The 17,715-nt window shown below is 38.7% G+C and overlaps 1 pseudogene; it reads right to left on the bottom strand.

Annotated features, from left to right (window-relative positions):
* Positions 1-3,983: 3,983 nt before the first annotated feature.
* LOC132366263 (dynein light chain 1, cytoplasmic-like) lies at positions 3,984-4,234 on the bottom strand (annotated as a pseudogene).
* Positions 4,235-17,715: the final 13,481 nt, after the last annotated feature.

Raw genomic sequence — 17,715 nt, 5'->3', positions numbered from 1 at the left:
TCTCTTCTTTGTTGAAAGCAAAAGGAAACAGGAACTTCATGCTTATTTATTGAATAAAGAATTGTTGAAAAAACTAAAATTGATAATAAAGATGAAAATATAATTGGAGAAATGGCTAATTCTAGGACTGGAGCAGGAAATAATACAAGATGAACCTGGTGAATCTTGTAGAGCCCCCAAATAAGGAAGGTCTGAACAAATGAACAAACAAAAAATGAACTAAAAAACAAACCTATATTGATTTGTATTATGTCAAAGGGGCACAGGAATCAATTGAAAGAGATGCCAATGCCAAAGCTGGAAATTTTTGGACAACAAAATAAACAAAGTAGTACTGGATTATAACCAAAGTATAAAATAAATATCTGTAAGTCCACACTGATATAGGTAAATGATTGAATAAATAGGTAAATGGGGGAGAAGAGACAAATCTCCCATGCAGAAGACGTCCAAATAAGTTGTGCAGATACTCCACCCTCAGGGAGGGGGGCATAACTCCTCACTTCTTAAGTGTGGACTGTATACATCGGTTTCCTTGAAAAATGCATACAGTACAGAAAGGGGAAAAAAGAGTAACTTTATGGTGGATAAACCTGGCAAACACTACTTTAGCCAGGTGACCAAGGTCAAATTCAAAATAATTAGTTCTGTTGATTGTATGTACCCCTGATATGACTGTGGTAAAAATGACCCTTTACCTCTGTGATCTTCCTCCCCCAAACACATAATCTCAAACTGGACAAGAGAAAAACATCAAATTCCAGTAGAGAGCATCCAACAACACACCTGACCAGCACTCCTTAAAACTGTCAAGGTTATTAAAAACAAGGAAAATAGATAACTAATAAGGACCTACTGTATAGCACAGGGAACTCTACTCAATACTCTGTAATGACCTATATGGGAAAAGAATCTAAAAAAGAGTGGATATATGTATATGTATAACTGACTCACTTTGCTGTACAGCAGAGATTAACACAGCATCGTAAATCAATTATACTCCAATAAAAACAAACAAACAACAACAACAACAAGGAAAGTGAGAAACCGTCATAGTCAAGATGAGCCTAAAGGGACACGATGACTAAATGTAATGAATGTGGTAGCCTTGTGGGATCCTCTAACAGAAAAAGGACATTAGGTAAAAACTAAAAAAAATATGTTAATAAATTCTGGACTTTATGTAATAATAATGTATCAATATTGGTTCATTAATTGTAACAAATGTACCATACTCGTAAGATATTAATAATAGGGTATACTGGGTGAGGGGAAGGTATATGGGAACACTCTGTACTATTTGCTCAGTTTCTCTGTAAATCTAAAGCCTTTCTAAAAGAAATCTATTAAAAAAAAAAATCTTAGGAGAAAAAGAGGGAAAAAGGCATAAGGGCCTCCTCTGGTGGTATAGGTGTGTAGAATTAAGTGCATGCACACACACATACACAGATCAACACTTTATGACAATCTGCTAAAATGAAGGCTAAGATATTGCATAGTAATTATGATATGTCACCTACCTCTTACCTGACACATTGTCCTATTAAGTCATTGGCTACTGGAGCTTGGTTATTGATTCTCATGGCCATGATCTCTTGGAGAGAGAGGAGAGAGGTGCTGTGCCTACTTGGAATGCTTTCCTATCTTCTTGAAATCTTCCTATTGTTTAAAGTTCTATTTATTCTGGTTAAGATAGTATGAAGAAAGAGTATAGAGAGAGTAAGTAGCTCAAAGGCTGAATGCTTAGGATCTCCTAAACCTTACTCTTCAAATTCACAATCTCCTTGGATGAACAGGAGAGGAGGTACTCTGTTGGAGGAGAATATCTCTTCATATGAAGTTTAATAATCCCTCTTGACATGTTCTATTCAGTTTGATCCAGCAATGGTTCCAAACCCTAAGAATGTTAAATCAAACTACCGGAAACAACAGAAGTTTGACAAAATGGTCCAAAAAAATGAAAAAACAAACAAAATGAAAGGGGACATTTTGGGACTTTAGTTTTAGGGTCAGCTGGGCCTAAATTGGGAATTAAGAGGAACTGAAGGGCTGTTGAAGAATTTACCAGAAAACAGATAAATAGTTTATATGGACACATATTTTTCATACCAAAGTCAGGACACAGGGCTGGCAAATATGAGAGAGTTTATGGGACAAAGAGATGAACACTTTCAGCTGAGGGTGCCTTGGGAAATCCGGGTCACAGAGTCAATGAAAAGTGAAGAGGTTAGGAAATGGCAAAGTCAGACAACTAAGTAAAGGGGAAATAAGCTGTTGATCCTACAAGCCCTGATTATCTTTTGTGATTGATGTGCATAATTTCCAAACCAATATCCTTTCTTTTTTCAAATTAACTGAACTCTTATGTTACTGTGTGGAAATATGCCTAGCTACAAAAGGCATTTCCCAGCCTCCCTTTCCGCTATGAGTAGCCATGTGACGCAGTTCTGGACAATGAGATGTAAGCAGAATTTCCTGGGAGGGGCTTCTGAGAAATTCTTTGAAAGGAGCAGAATTAGCCGGTCTTTGTCCTCTTTTCAACTGAAACACTGACTCAAAATTTGATATGAAGGAACAGTCTTGGCACAAGGCGGCAGCATGAGAAGGGAAGGCACCTGCAAAGGAAGAGCGAAGACGAGGGAAAAATTAGAAAGAACCTAGATCCTTGAGAGCATCAGAGTGTTACCATTCATTCTTCGACTGCCAAACTCTGGACCCATTTTATGTGACAAAAATGAAGCCCCTGAATGGTTTAGGTTGCTATTTTTATGGTTTTCTTTCCAGCTGACCCCAACTTTAACATAGAACTCTTAATGAGAGCTGTTTTTTTGCATATTACCAAATTCTTCTATGCAATGTCTGAGAGCAGGAATTGTCAGCGCTAATAGGATCTTTGCTCTACCCCATTCAGAATATAAATCTTCCTGAGTAGACATCAAATGAAGTTGGTGCTGTCATTTTGGTTTCTTTCCTACTGAAAATGACAGCCCGGTGGCTAAGAGACCATACTGTGGACTTAATGTGTAACAACCACTTAGTGACCATCAGCTTGTGTAATCTCTGGCAGCCCTCTTAAACTTTTTGTACCTCTGTTTCCTCATAAACTAAATGGGGTTAACAATACCTATCTCATAGGACCGTTCTGAAAATTGAATGAGATACGTTGTGTATAAAATTTAGCATGGTTCCTGGCTCATAAATCCTTAGCAGTAAATGGTGCTTATCATTTCAATTTGGTTTTTTCTAAAGCTTTGCAAATTGTAAAGAGTTACACAAGTATATTATTCTTCTGATTATAATTGGGACAGTTATTAAGCTATTGCCTTTCAGCTCCAAAGCATCTTTCTAGATTCAGCTCAGCAACGTTGGGGCTAGGACTCCGCAAACCACATCCAGCTTTGCCGCCAGTTCCCTTTTCCTCTTCCATCAGGGGGCACTAGAGGGAGATGGCCAGTCTGGAGGAGGAAGCCACGCTCCTTCCCGTCTGCTTCCTGTTGGCTTCTGAGCTCTTCCTGTTCCTATGAGCTGCGCTCCAGCAGTGCTTTCCCATCCCGCGGCGGCAGTTCCTTCCTGAAGTCAGAATTGAATCCAGTTTGCAGTTCCTCTGACACTTTCAAATATTGTGCTTCATCTCAGTCACTGGCACCAATCACACCTCCTTTTTGTTTATATATTTATGTATGCATGCATTTATTTATTTTTCACACTTCTCCATCAGATTTATGTATTTATTTTTTGAAAGGAATGGATTTTGAGAAGAAAAAACATGGGGAATAGATAAAAATTACAAATGTAAGCTGCTTTGCTAATTGTTTTATAACCACAAGAAATTAGAATGCCCTGTTCAAAACAAGACAATGAAATCTCAAAGGTCGAGGTGTTTCTTTAGGCGAGGATGAAGATTTCAGTCTCTGGTATTTGGAATTTAGGCTGCAGTCCTTGTTTTTGGATAGATCACCGGGTGTGTGGTACAGTCCATGTTTCTAACCAGATCTGAACGGAAGAATGGCCACTTGGCTCAGGTGGAAGTAGATCAAGTGTTTAGTTACAGGGGTCGCGTAAGTACCGAAGTTCCTTCTGCGGTGCTGTGCCAGGTTGGCTTGTACTTGTCAAATGTCCTCCTCAGTGTTACATTTCTCCAACACCTGGGTAGCGCACTCCACCAAGCCCGTTGCATCTCCTCCGACATATCTGCATTTTTGATCACGGCCTTTCGGGTACACGTGGTTACCATGGAGCAGAGGCTGCCTCACCCTGCGGGGCCCCTCCTCCAGGCTACTAAGTTTCAGTAATTCCAGCTTCTTTGTTCCTCAGCCCTAGGCATGTTAGCAGTTTCCTGCAGTTGCTACCTCTGTGCCAGAGCCAGCCCATATTGGCTCGCAGAGTCTATTGTTAAATTTTCAGGAATTTTGCAAGTGAGATAGTAAACTGCTGGTAGCTGGAAATCTGCCATGCTGGGAGTATTTACACCATGAAAATTGGCAAATGCTGCAAATCAGATTTCCCCGACCAGAGATCTGGTTGTAACACTTAGCAGCCCACCACTAATTAGAGTTCTCCTTTTACTCCTTCAGTTACCTAGTTAATTACTTTGTATCTAGTTAAGAATACTTTATATTCATTTCTCTCTATTCAGTTAACTGGTGTGGTTTCTGTATCCTGGATTGACCCTGAATGATACATTACCTTGTAGAGCTGTACCTCTATCAATCCCAGTTGTACTCCAGGAAAACTGGTGTGTGTAGTTTTGTTCTAAAAAGTGCCTAACACCTAGAATTTTATAAGTAATCAATTAACATGAGTTGTGTTACTAACATTAGTTAACATCAATAACCTGAGTTGCTGCTGGTTCAGAGACTCCAATAGTCACGTGGAAAGCTATCTTGCCTGTTTTAGGATACAGTTTGTAATTCTTTTTTCTGTATAGAAGGGAAGGAGATATAGCCAATAACCACATTTTGCTGAGCAAGGAGGATGGCATGTTTCTTGAAAAAACCAAGTAAATAAAATCCTGTTCTCAACATGTTAGGCTAAAAGGAAAAACATTTCCTATTCTGGCACTTGTATAGATTGGGTCAGATTTCTGAAAAGCAAGGTATATTCGATATCTCTGATTCCTTAAGATATACGCTCTGGCTCTTGATAACTATATACTGCCTGTTAAGGTTTTCAAGCTCAATTTTAACTGCATAATTTTGCTTATTCGACTTGGAGCAACCTTCCGCTGGCTCTCCAAAGCTTTGATCTTGTTCAACATGTGTATGAGACTCCACAAAGTTATATTCTGAAAAAAGATGCCAACATTCCAACATAATTTCAAAATAACTTGTAAGAAAAAGGAAACTTTTCACACAAATCCTATATTTAAAGATGCCTTCCTTCTAATAACATTCATTAAGCGACCATCTGTTTGCCTTTGATTATCATCTGGACCACTAATAAGCGAGTTTAATCTGAGCAGTGTTATTTGCACGCTACTTCTAAATTTAGTGCCTTTCAAAGAAGTCAGCAAGGCTGGTCTCCAGGAAATATTGCCTTTGATGTAACATCTGGTTTTCAGGGAATTTCTATGTAGTGCCCAAGGCGGGGGGGGGGGGGGGGGGGTGGACCAAAGGGCAAAGAGAAATCAAGTGACTTGCCCAGAGTCACGTAATGAGTTAATGACTTAACCTGGGTTACCTGCAGTTTTTATCTGTGGCTAAAAGTTCTAGCCTGCTTTTTTCTATTCTGTATGTTATATAGATACTGAACATGTAGACATAGATATTCCCTTCCCTGCATTCACGAATGGATAAATGTGTGGATCTGTAAGACTGGTTATAGATTTATTGATATTTATTTGCATCTTTCTATTTGGTGTTTCCTCTCTATATTTTGAGAAGAAAGGAAAATTTCCTGCATTATCCTCCCCTTTAGTAAAAAAAAATGATTGGAAGTAACAGTGAATTGTTACTGACTGCAAAATCTTCTCTAGAAGTGAACTGACCTTTTTCCTTGCAAGGGAAATGGAAGGTTAAACTGTATGGACAACTCACTTGATTTGAGGGAAACTGAAAGGCATCATTACAGGCATCATCAACATTCAACCTTTCTCCCTTCTCTTTTGTCTTCTCTATTTTTCCCTCCTTTCTCCTTCCCTGGGCTGGAGATCACAGAGCTCTCAACACCTTAAATGCATGATTATAAAGAAAGTTCAAGGTTATGATGCTTTATTATAAAAGCAATTCTTTTTGTTTACTTTACTGGGTCAATACGTTTTATAATCGATATGTGATTTTAATATCCTTGTACTAATTATAGCATAATGTATTCAATCTAATTAGTGCTTATAGCTTTAAAGGTATTTTCACATTTATGGTTTATTTCAATCTTCTCAGGTTTATATTATAAAACAGTTTGTATTTTATGTATGCTTAGAATTGTTTTTCCATAACCTAAAGGACCACTCCAATTTTTGTACAGTGAAGCATAACTTAATATCTTATAAATTAAAAAAATTAAAATTTTAGTCTGACAAATTGGGGTTGAAGTCTCAGCTCTACTGGCTATGTGACCATGGGCAACTCACTAGATCTTTCTAACCTTCAATGTCCTCATCTGAAATACCTATCTCATAACACTGAGAGAATGAAATGAGATTATATGTAAAGCTGTTAGCACCGTGCTCTGATATACATTAAAAGTTCAGGAAATAGTCGTCAATTTTCTTTCTTGTTCTTTTTTTTTTTTTTTTTTCTATAAAGTACATTACTCTCCTGTGCTTGTTCTTGCCTGACTCTTAGAGATTTTATGAAAATCACAGTCACATAGTGGAGTGAGAGAGGATCTTGGGAAACTGAGAAATCTGGATTAGAAGATTAAATGAAATGGTGTGTTAGTGACTTTTGCGTTTGGCTGGACAAGATCCATTCCCTTTGCTTTGGATAACGCCACCCTGATTCCCTTTAAGGGAGTTCCTTTTGCTCTTTTTTTTGTGGAGTCTTAGGAGTACAGTCAGAGAAGTGACAGGCCTTCCCTTAGCCAAGGGCTGAGCATGAGACCTAAGCCATTGCAATTGTGCCATCTCTTTTTTTTAGGACTTTGATCCTGGTGAAATAATGCAAGGGCAGGAAAATTGTTAAAATCACTTGGGGCCTTGAAGCGACTACCCATCAGAGAGGTCATAGTATGCTGAGTGGCTAAGAGCAAGACTCAGGAGCCAGATAGCCTGGGTTCAAATCCCTCACTAGCTAAATGACCATAGCTAGGGTGAGTTACTTAACCTCTTTCTTAAAAAAAACTTATGAATTGTTTATTTCTGGAATTTTTCTTTTAATGTTTTTGTTTTTCTAAAATTTTATATTGGCGTATAGTTGATTAACAGTAATGTGTTAATTTTAGGTCTATAGCAAAGCAATTCAGTTATACATATACTTGTATCTATTCTTTTTCGAATTCTTTTCCCATTTAGGTTATTACAGAATATTGAGCAGAGTTCCCTGTGCTATACAATAGGTCCTTGTTGTACTTAACCTCTTTATGCCAAGTTTCTTTATCTCTACAATGGAGTCATTAATGGTACCTAACTCATAGGGTTGTTATGAGAATTAAATAAGTTAGACTATCTAAAGGGTTTAGGATATGCTTAGTACCGATTAAATACAGTATACATTATAACTGCAGCTGCTAACACTGGAAATATTATTACTCTGTTCTTGCCTTGAGACATCCAGACCTACCTTCCTTCCTGTTCTTCCCTGATCCTGGTTCTCCAGCCTTCCCTTTGATTCTGAGGGAGCTACCCCAAATCCCTTTTATAAACTTCTTTACTGCCTAAAGTAGCCAGAGTTGGTCTCTGTTCCTTGCAACCATATGATCTTAAGTAATAAGAATGGTCCTGAGAAACCATGACATCCCATCTCCTCTTTTTATAGATTTTTAATATAGATTAGAAAACTAAGTGAAATCCCTTGGGTGAGCTCACTTAGCATGTAAATAGCAGTATTTGGATTAGTGTCTGGCTATACTGACAACTACTTGTGGACTTTGTCTAGTGGACCAAGATTATGCTTAATTTGTCCTTATTCTTTTCTTTCTTTGTAACAACCCCACCCCAAATCCTTATTTGTTACTGAAACTTGGCTAATTTCTTTTACACATTATTTTTAAATACAGTCATCACCTCTGTCATTTAATTGTTTTTTACACTTGACTTGACAGACCAAGGCATATATAACTTGGGTTTCACTGCTAATATTTAGGGACTCAATTAGGACTCAAAAGACACTTGGTCCTTTCCCCATACTCCTTTCCACTAGTCATACTCCTGTCTTTTTATTTTGAAAAATCTTATTGGTTGATTCATTCATTTCTTGCTTCATTCACTCATATATTCATTTAATCAGTTGACATTTACTGAGCATCTATAATGTGCTAGGAACTGTTCTAGATCCTGGAGATATGGCAATGAACAAAGCATAGTCTTTTACTGCAAGGAGCTTATATCCCCAGTTGATTTAGGAATACATAAATATAATTATAATAGTATGTTATACAGTGATAAAAACTATCAAGGGTAAGGGGATGGAGACGGGAGGTTCTTATTTCATATAGGGTATTGAGGAAGCAACATTTGAACACAGAATTGAATGAAGTGAAGATGGGAACCCTGTGAATATCTGTGGGAGGAACATTCACTGAGATGGGCATATACTTGGGATGTTTGAGGAATAACAAAGAGGTCAGTATGGCTAGAGGACAGCAAATAAGAAGAATGGTAAGATCTGAGGGGTAGCAGGGGCAGGGCATGTAGGGCTTTGAATTCATAGCAAGAACTCTGGATTTTTTTTCCAAGTGTGCGGATACTGGTGATGTCTTGGAGCCCATTTACACTACTCATGAGATCAGACTGTTAGCATTTCTTCCCAACCTTGTATTTGGTGATTTCACACAGGTTATTAAATGTTGTCAAGCATAATACTGGATGGGACGCTCTTGGATTGTTAAGAGGAGGAGAGTGGCACAATCCCATTTATCTTTTAGAAGGATCACTCTGGCTGCTCTACGGAGAACAATTTGTAGGAGGCCAAGAGTGGCTGCAAGGAGACCAGTTAGGAGTCTACTGCTATAGTCCTGGGAGTGTTGTTGGTGGCTCAGAGTTCGGGAGTAGTGGTAGGTTATGCAGGAAATGGCGGAATGTAGGATATATTTTAGAGATAGAGTGACAGTAGAAGCTGAAGAATTAAATGAAGGTGTGAGTGAAAGAGAGGAGTCAATAGTGACTCCAAATTTGGGTTCTGAGCAAATGACTTAATAGAGGTACTGATTCCTGAGATGGGGAAGACTGGGGAAGTGACAGATTGGGGTAGGAACTTATATCCAAAAGTTGTAGTTTGGGTCTGTTTCCAGAGTAGAAAAAACCTGAGGAAGAGTAAGCATTGTTAAAAGGCTGTACAAAGAGGAGGTTGAAACTAGGAAGCCATCAGTTGTCCAGCTTATTGTTGGGAATGAAGAATTGTAACCGAAATCCTTGAGGGCAGGTATTAGCCTATTAGACAAAGAGTCGGTCACTTCATTCTTAGGTATAAATAGGTTTCTACCTAACATTAAAAGTATACCTCTTGCATAAGACCTCGAACAAACATATATACAGAAAAACATTTAACTAATTGTTACCTTTCTAAGCCTCAGCCAGATTCTCTCAATGCCTAAAGAAATTATTAATTATAAAGTTTTACTGAACAATTCACCCTGACTCGTTTGGACCACACTACTACAGTGGTGAAAGAATGGAATAGTGGTTAAGAGAACAGGTGCTGGAGCTCAAATGCCTGGGTTCATATCGCAACTCTGTCCATTCCCAGCTGTGTGACTTTGGGTGAATTGATGGAGCAGTCTCTATCTGCAACTTTTGGGTCTCTCGGCAGAGGGGAAATACACATGACTAACCATGTGTTAATTCTTAAAACTTCTTTTCAAAGGTGACAAACGTGACTTTTGCTTACATTCCATTGGCCAAAGGCAGTTATATGGCCAAGCCTGACCTCAATAGGCTAGGGATATTTAATCTTCTAAAAGAGAGGGCAACACAAATCACAAGACCAGGCCTGATTTCAGCCTCCTTCAGAGATTAACAGCAAATACTTTGAGCAATAATACAGACTACTTGAGGGTAGTATAGGTACAGGGTAATATAATACATGAACCTCGTCTTTAGCATCAAATGACTTATGATCTTAAAGCTCTGGTTCCATGTTTATTATTACTGATGGCATCAAGATTCTTTTCAAAAATGAAAAATTCTCATTAACACCTAGAAGGAACAGACCAGGGAATCATTCCTGGCAGCTAATTAGAAGAGAATGGCTTTCCAATCTTGGGACTTTAGATTGTGCTATAATAGTAAATTTCTTTGGAGGGCCTGTGTTTCTGTGGGTTTGGGGCCTGGATTTTAGAATGGGTAGCTGCTGCTTGGATGTCCACCCTGGCGGCCCCACAGGCATGGTATAGCAATTATGCCACTCATCCCATCCCCTGGGTCTCATCATTTTTCTGTGAAACAAGGTAGACCGCTTGTCATCCCCTCGACTGACTCACAGTCATGTTGTGAGGATTAATGAGTTAAAGTTTGTAAAATGTCTTCAGCTACTGAAAGGTGATAAATAGAAGGCGTAATTATTGGTATTTTCCCATCTTTATTTAGACTTGAAAGGCCTTTCTAGTCACCTTTGAGATTCTGACATAATCCAGCTACTGTGGTGAATTTGTTTTACCTCTCTTCTGTTTGACATTTTCCTACCCTCGTCCCATCACAGTGACTTTAAAGAAAGAATGTCAACCTTAACCTTTTACATCTCCATCTGTTGAGATTTTTGGCTTGTCTTATTGTTATTTTGTGTATTTTATTCTACCATTTACAAGACGGTGCTCTCAGACTTATGGTATTAGCTAAGTAACACAGAGGTATAAAGGGTAAACTGTAGTCACATGTTTATTCTATATAGTGCCTGTTAAGTTCATAGGGTGGCTCAGTGATTAACCAACATCATTCACAACCACAGGCTTCCAGTGAGTGAGCTCTCAATTGGGAAGTCTCATTACTAATTTAAAACAGAGTTCAAAACAAATGTTTATTATTAATACAGTCAACGCATTACCACATATGTACTCTCCATCCCTGGCTTTGAGCAGACATCATAGAGAGAGAAGAGAGTTGAGAGAAGAATATTCTGTGTAGAGGTTGTCATTACAGGGGTGTCATTTAAGTTTGCACTATTGTGTCCACTGTGATTTTGCCTGTGAGATACAGAAATTAACTGTAATGCTTCCCTAGTCAGGCAAATTGGGTTTTTCTCTCAAGAACATGCATATAGATGGCTTCCATTTTCACATTTTTTTGCTTATTGCTTCTGTAAGGGCAGACCTCTCTGCAGATTCGTGTTTCACCTTTAAAACTTGTTTCTGCAAAACTGACTTGCATTAGACTAACTTCAATCATGAGTTATTTGGCTTTCCTTTAGCACTAATGGAGGCAGGATGGTATGGTAGATAATGCCATTAAAATCCTAGTTTATGTAAAACCCTATTATTATAGTAAAGTCCAAGAGTTACATGTAAAATATGAATCAGAAAATCAAGGGTTCAAGTTTTGGCTTATTCCTATATCCAGTCAACAGACATTTATAAATTGCTTTTCAGAAGTCAAACATTATGTTTGGTGCTGGGTGCATTCTGCCCCTTGACCAGGGTGTTCCTTTGGGCAAATCACTGGGGCTTTTAAGCCTCAGTTTCCTATCTGTAAAATGGGAATAATACACTTTATCTTGTTAAGAGGACCTGTTTTAATTTTCTTTTGGTTGCAAGTTCCAGAGTCCCATTATCCCTGTGCCTTTAACCCAGCAATTCAGTAACTCAGTACTAATAGGATGAGGCCTCAAAATTAAATCCTTGAAATCTTTTGCTTCTTACCCACTTTGGTCCTTGACTTAAATTGTTTTCCTACATTTACTGTGCTCCTGATATTTCTGTGTCATCTAACATTGTTGGTTGTAAGTAAAATCCTTGGCATAGGTTTAAGATTTGGCCTCTTGAGTTGACACTTGGTTTTTGCTCTCCATCACTTGTGATAACCTTGGTGTACTACGGAGGCTGGCCAAACCTTGTCTGATCCTGACATCCAATCTTGCAGTTGACCTGCTGGATTTTTGACTTGGTTGAGCCTGCTCTGGTCTGCTTTAAGGGGATATTTCATAGATATGGTCTCAGCCTCATCGAGAAGAGACCAGAGAGTGTTAGTGTGGTCATCAGAGCTCTGTTTGGACGGGATTCAGGCAGGACCCCTGGTCTAGTGAAAGAACTGGAGTCTTATTCAGAACCTGCAGCAGAACCAGTTGTATGGTTATTCCCCAAAGTGTTAAGATGATGCCATGGCTTGGTGAGCTTATGAGAGTCCAGGGGTTATTTTAGTACACCGGATACAAAACCCACAGGACAAATCTACTGTCTCTGTTTGTTGTTGCATCTTAGAGGGAATGGATCAGAAAATAAGTGGCTGTTAGACCACAGGTTGGAGTGTTCAAGTTCACTGCAGAGAGGGACCAGGAAAGGCAGGTATTAACATTTTGTAAACTATACAAATGTGGGTGTCATCATTACCAACACTATGTGGCAAAAAGCAGGTACTGAACAGGTATTTGCTCAATAATATCCATTACTTTTACTGCTTAGTTTTTTTTTTATTGATTTATTGGTTAGTGGCTCATATGATTATTAGGAAATGTTCTTGTGTCTACTATACATTCTTATTTCAAAGCCTTATTTTTTCTCTCCAGAGAGATCTGGCAAAGTTGTCTAGTGCTGGTGGTATGGTAGCTAGTACCATGAAAGAGCTAGTTCATGTAAAGCCCTAGGAACAGGGAGGCTCAAGAAGTTCCATGTAAATTTTTTTTTAATTTGGATGTAAGTTACCTTTAAAATTTGAATCAGAAAGTTGGGGGTTCAAGTTTTGGCTTATTTCTATATCCAATCAACAAACATTTATAAAGGGCTTATTAGGTGTGGTACTATCTACCATACCACCCGGTACTATCTAGACTCCTGATTCACAGCAGTTTATTCAGTATATGGTGATTCGGTATAGGAGTGGGAGAAGCCGTGGATTCCTTTTATCAGCCATCTTTATATAATACAAATAATATTAATATAGTACAAATAATAGACTGGCCATGGTTTAGGCCTTCCTGGGAGAAAGTAATTTAATATATGTTAATTTCTACCTCACAAGCATTTTTTGAGAGTTAGAGATTAAATGTGTAGTTGTAACTCTGTCTCCTAAGACTGACTAACTGCTTTTGTTCCTTGGCTGGGAGACTTGTATAAAAGCTGAGCAATATTAATGGCAATGTATATCATTAATCATTGCTCTAGCTTTGATTAAGCAAGTATTCTAAGTTGTTCAATGCATTATTCTATTTATGCTTCTAAAATCCTCTGTGATTGATCTTGGGCAAACTAACTACATTCTCTGAATCATAATTTCTTTACCTATGCTGTGAAAATGGTCATGGTTACCCTTCAGGATTATTATGAGGACTAAATGAAGCCATGCAGTCCTTGGACAGGTATTTACTGAGTGCCTCCTATGTGTCAGGCACTGAGATATCTCCTAAGTATACAATAATGAAGCAAATTTTGACATTGTCCCTGCCCTCGTGAAGATTACAGTCTAGGGAGGGAAACAGACATTAAATAATACAGATTGTTATTTAATTACAGTTGTGATCAGTGCTACCAAGGACCAGGGTACTATGAGAGAGAATTTCATTGAAACTGACCGAGAATGTGGAGTCAGGGAAGGAAGTTTCTCTTGGGAAGAAGTGTAAGACCTGAGGATGAGTAAAGAGAGGTGGGGAGACCCATGGAAGAACATTTTAGGAAGAGGAAATAACCTGCTGTGAGAGGAGTTTGGCACCTTAATGCTGTGGTGGGATTTCAGTGGGCAAGAGTGAAAGGGATGCCTGTGAGAGTGGAGAATTGTTACGGATCCGATGGTGTAGGGCTATGTAGGCTGTGGTGAAAAATTCTGAATCTATCATAAGGATTATAGAAACCATTGAAACACTTTAAGTAGATTTGAATTACATTTACTTTTTATTTGACTCTGATAGCACTGTGGAGAAAAGAGTAGAAGGAATCCAGAGTGGATGCAGGGAAACCATTTGGAGGCTACAGTAGCTGTCCAGGTAAGAAATGCTGGTGCTTTGGGCCTAGGGAGGTGTCCATGGAGACGGGGAGAAGGGATGCCCTGGTTATGGATAGGATAGGGAGAGAGGGGTTAAGGATAGTGCCCAGGTTTTCTGGTATGAGTCACTGAGTGAAAGGTGTTAGTGGTGTCTTTATTGAGAGAAGAGACACTGAAGGAGGAAAAGGTTTGGAGTAGACAGAGAATGCTAAGTTCATTTTCAGACATGTTAAGTTGAAGGTGACTGTGAGACATCCAGGTGAAGACACCAGGTACACAGACAGTATATTGATATATAGGTTTAGAGCCCAGAAAAGACGTCCGGATGGAGAACAGATTTTCTGAAATCGAAGTATAGTTGATATACAATGTTGTGTGAGTTTCACATATAAGGAGAACACATTTGGGTCTTCGTTGCTGTGCGCGGGCTTTCTATAGTTGTGGCGAGCAGGGGCTACTCTTTGTTGCGGTGCACGGGCTTCTCATTGCGGTGGCTTCTCTTGTTGCGGAGCACAGGCTCTAGGTGCGTGGGCTTCAGTAGTTGTGGCACGCGGGCTCAGTAGTTGTGGTGCACAGGCTTAGTTGCTCCGCGGCATGTGGGATCTTCCTGGACCAGGGCTCAAACACGTGTCCCCTGCATTGGCAGGTGGATTCTTAACCACTGAGCCACCAGGGAAGCCCCAGGAGAACAGATTTTGATGTAGGAAGGATGGCAATTAAAGTCATGGAAAGGAGGAAGTGGCTTAGGGAAAAGGCGTAGAGTAGGAAGAGAAGCCCTAGACCTAGGCTGTAAGGACCTAGGGCTAGGCTGTAAGGAATATCAGTATTTAAAGGTTACATAGAGTAGGAGGGACAGGCCAAAGAGTCTGGGCTAGAATGGGAAAAAAGACAGGGAAATTAAGAGTGTGCTGTCACAGCACCAAAGCAAAGGCAGTTTCTAAGAAAAAAGGCATAAATGGGCCCATGCATGTTTTTGGAATGATGGAAAATTTTTTTTAGAATTGGACTGTTATGGTGATTCCACAATTCCATAAATTTACTAAAAAGAATTGAGTTTTACATTTAAAATGGATGCATTTTATGGTAAGTAAATTATACCTCAATATGTTGTGAAGAAAAAAAAAAAAGAAAGAAAGCATGGTAACCATGCTGACAGTCAAAGAGGGATTGAGACAGATAAAGACTAAGAAATATATATATTTTTTCCATCGAAAGGAGGCCTTCATTAGAAAGATGGAAGAAAGGTCGAAGGGTGTTTGGAAGGAGTCGAGAACTAAATGGATGGTGAGGAGTGGAGTCAGTGAGTGCTGACAACTTTGTAGACACTAAAGTGCTTTGAAAACTATAAATCACATTATGTTGTACTGAGATTTTTTTTTCTAAAATATAACAAGCTCTTTCCCTGGAACAGTGATTTCTAAAGTGGAGTACAATAGGAAATATTAGAACTTGCAGATATTAATTTCATCTAAATAAGAGAAATCAGCTTTACTAATTTTTTTTTTTTTTTTTTGGCCGCACCACGTGGCATGCGGGATCTTAGTTCCCCGACCAGGGATCAAACCCATGCCCCCTGCATTGGGAACATGGAGTCTTAACCACTGGACCGCCAGGGAATTCCCAGCTTTACTAATTTTTAACATGCTGATTGACAGTGGTATTCTCCCTTGGTCCACACCGGCTTTTTCATAAACGGTATTTATGGTGCTGGGGGAAAATGTGAGGGTTTCACCAAGTAGAGAGTGGACAGTGGTACTGACCAGGGTGCTAGCTTGTTTACTTCTAGTGAAATGTGGTATATTCCAGTTTGTGTCTGGGTAAGAAGTTTCACATTATCAGGCTGTAATGAAGCAAACTTTCAAAAACTGGACAAGTTTCTTAAAAGTGTTCCTGTAATTAAAGTATATTATCAAAGAGAATTTTAATAATTTAACTACAAAGAACAAGAAAATGCTCCCTCCCCTTCTAGTACAAGTTGTCTGTCACTTTGCAATAACAGAATAATGATTTAATCTGACCAGAAGTTGGCCAAAGCACTTGAAACAGTTACAATGAATTGATATATGAATCTCATCTACTGTTGTTAATAAACTTTGTCCTGTTTGTTTTCTATTGTGTATATTGTGCCTTTGCAAGCTATATTTTCCAGCTGTAAAGCAGCTATAAATCCATTAAAGCCAAATATTGAAATAAACTGGATTTAGGAGCAACCTTTAAATTGCTGTGTCGCAGAGTGTGAAGCCAAGGATTTTAGAAAAACCAAGCATAACCAATGCAGCTCTTGCATCAGAATTAATACTAATTATTTTTCTGATGTAGTAAAAAATACTTAGAATTTGTTTATGCTGTCCCTGCGATACTACTGTTTACCATCTTGGTCAGTCCAGGGCAGAGATTGTAAAGAAGGTAAAGTCTGTTTTTAATATTCACCTCCTCAGGTCTTGACTTTTCCTCTAATCTAACCTTCTTCCTTAGCTCTTCCTAATCCATCCCTGAGGTTGGTTCTGCTTATTTCACTGGGCAGCTATGGTAGCTGTAGGTGACACCGGCAATTCTCAGGCACCCTTAAAGCAAGCATTCTCCTACCCTACCTGGGAGGGTGTAAATTGACAGTACATACGAAAATCTTTAAAACTCTGCATATCCACTGACTTAAAAATTCCACTTTTAGGGATTTATCATAAGGGCATTTTCATAGCAGCCTACAGGGTTAGCTTTAAAGGTGCCACATTGCTGGTAATATAGAAAAGTCAGAAACTATTTAAATGCCCAAGATATAGGGTTAAATTATGGTAGTTCCACACAATGGATATTAACCAGCCATTGGGGATGTTGTTGCAGAAGAACATTTTGTGACCAAGCTATTTGTGATATAAAACATTTAGTGAAAAATGTAGGATATAGAAATATATATTTGATTCCATTATTAGAAAAATATTAATATGAATAGAAAAAAGACTAGAAGGATATGCATGAAAACATTAAGAATCATTACCTTTTGGTTAGGGTATTACAGATGATTTTTAATTTCTCCTTTGTGCTTATAGATCCCCTATATTTTCTAGAAGGAACATAACGTGTATTATAAGGTCCAATAAGTTACTGAAAAAAATAATTGTCCGATCCCTCTTTTTCCCCATCTCTCCCAAAGAAAAGTCAAGATTAGGAAGATCAGAGTTTCCAATGAGACCATTATTGACTACAAATGGCCAGGATCGCTGATGTTCAAATGTAACCCAGAACTACTTTCCAGTGCAGAGGGAAGGGCAATGAGCACAGAAGCATCAGCCAGAGTTACTGAGCATCAATCTGTGCTGATCATCCATCTAGGCTCTTGGAGCACAGCAACAAATGATATGATGTCCTTGGCCTTAGGAATTTTATGTTCTAGTGCGCTAAGGCAGTCAGTTAACGAAAAACAAATACATGATGTGTCAGGTGTAACAAAGTCTACGGAAAAAATTTAGCAGGTTAAGAAGATTAAGAATGTTGTGTGT

The sequence above is a fragment of the Balaenoptera ricei genome, chromosome 5 (assembly GCF_028023285.1).
Source record: "Balaenoptera ricei isolate mBalRic1 chromosome 5, mBalRic1.hap2, whole genome shotgun sequence".
NCBI lineage: Eukaryota > Metazoa > Chordata > Mammalia > Artiodactyla > Balaenopteridae > Balaenoptera > Balaenoptera ricei.
Note: the sequence above shows the minus strand (reverse complement) of the source record. Positions and strands in the feature narration are given on the sequence as shown.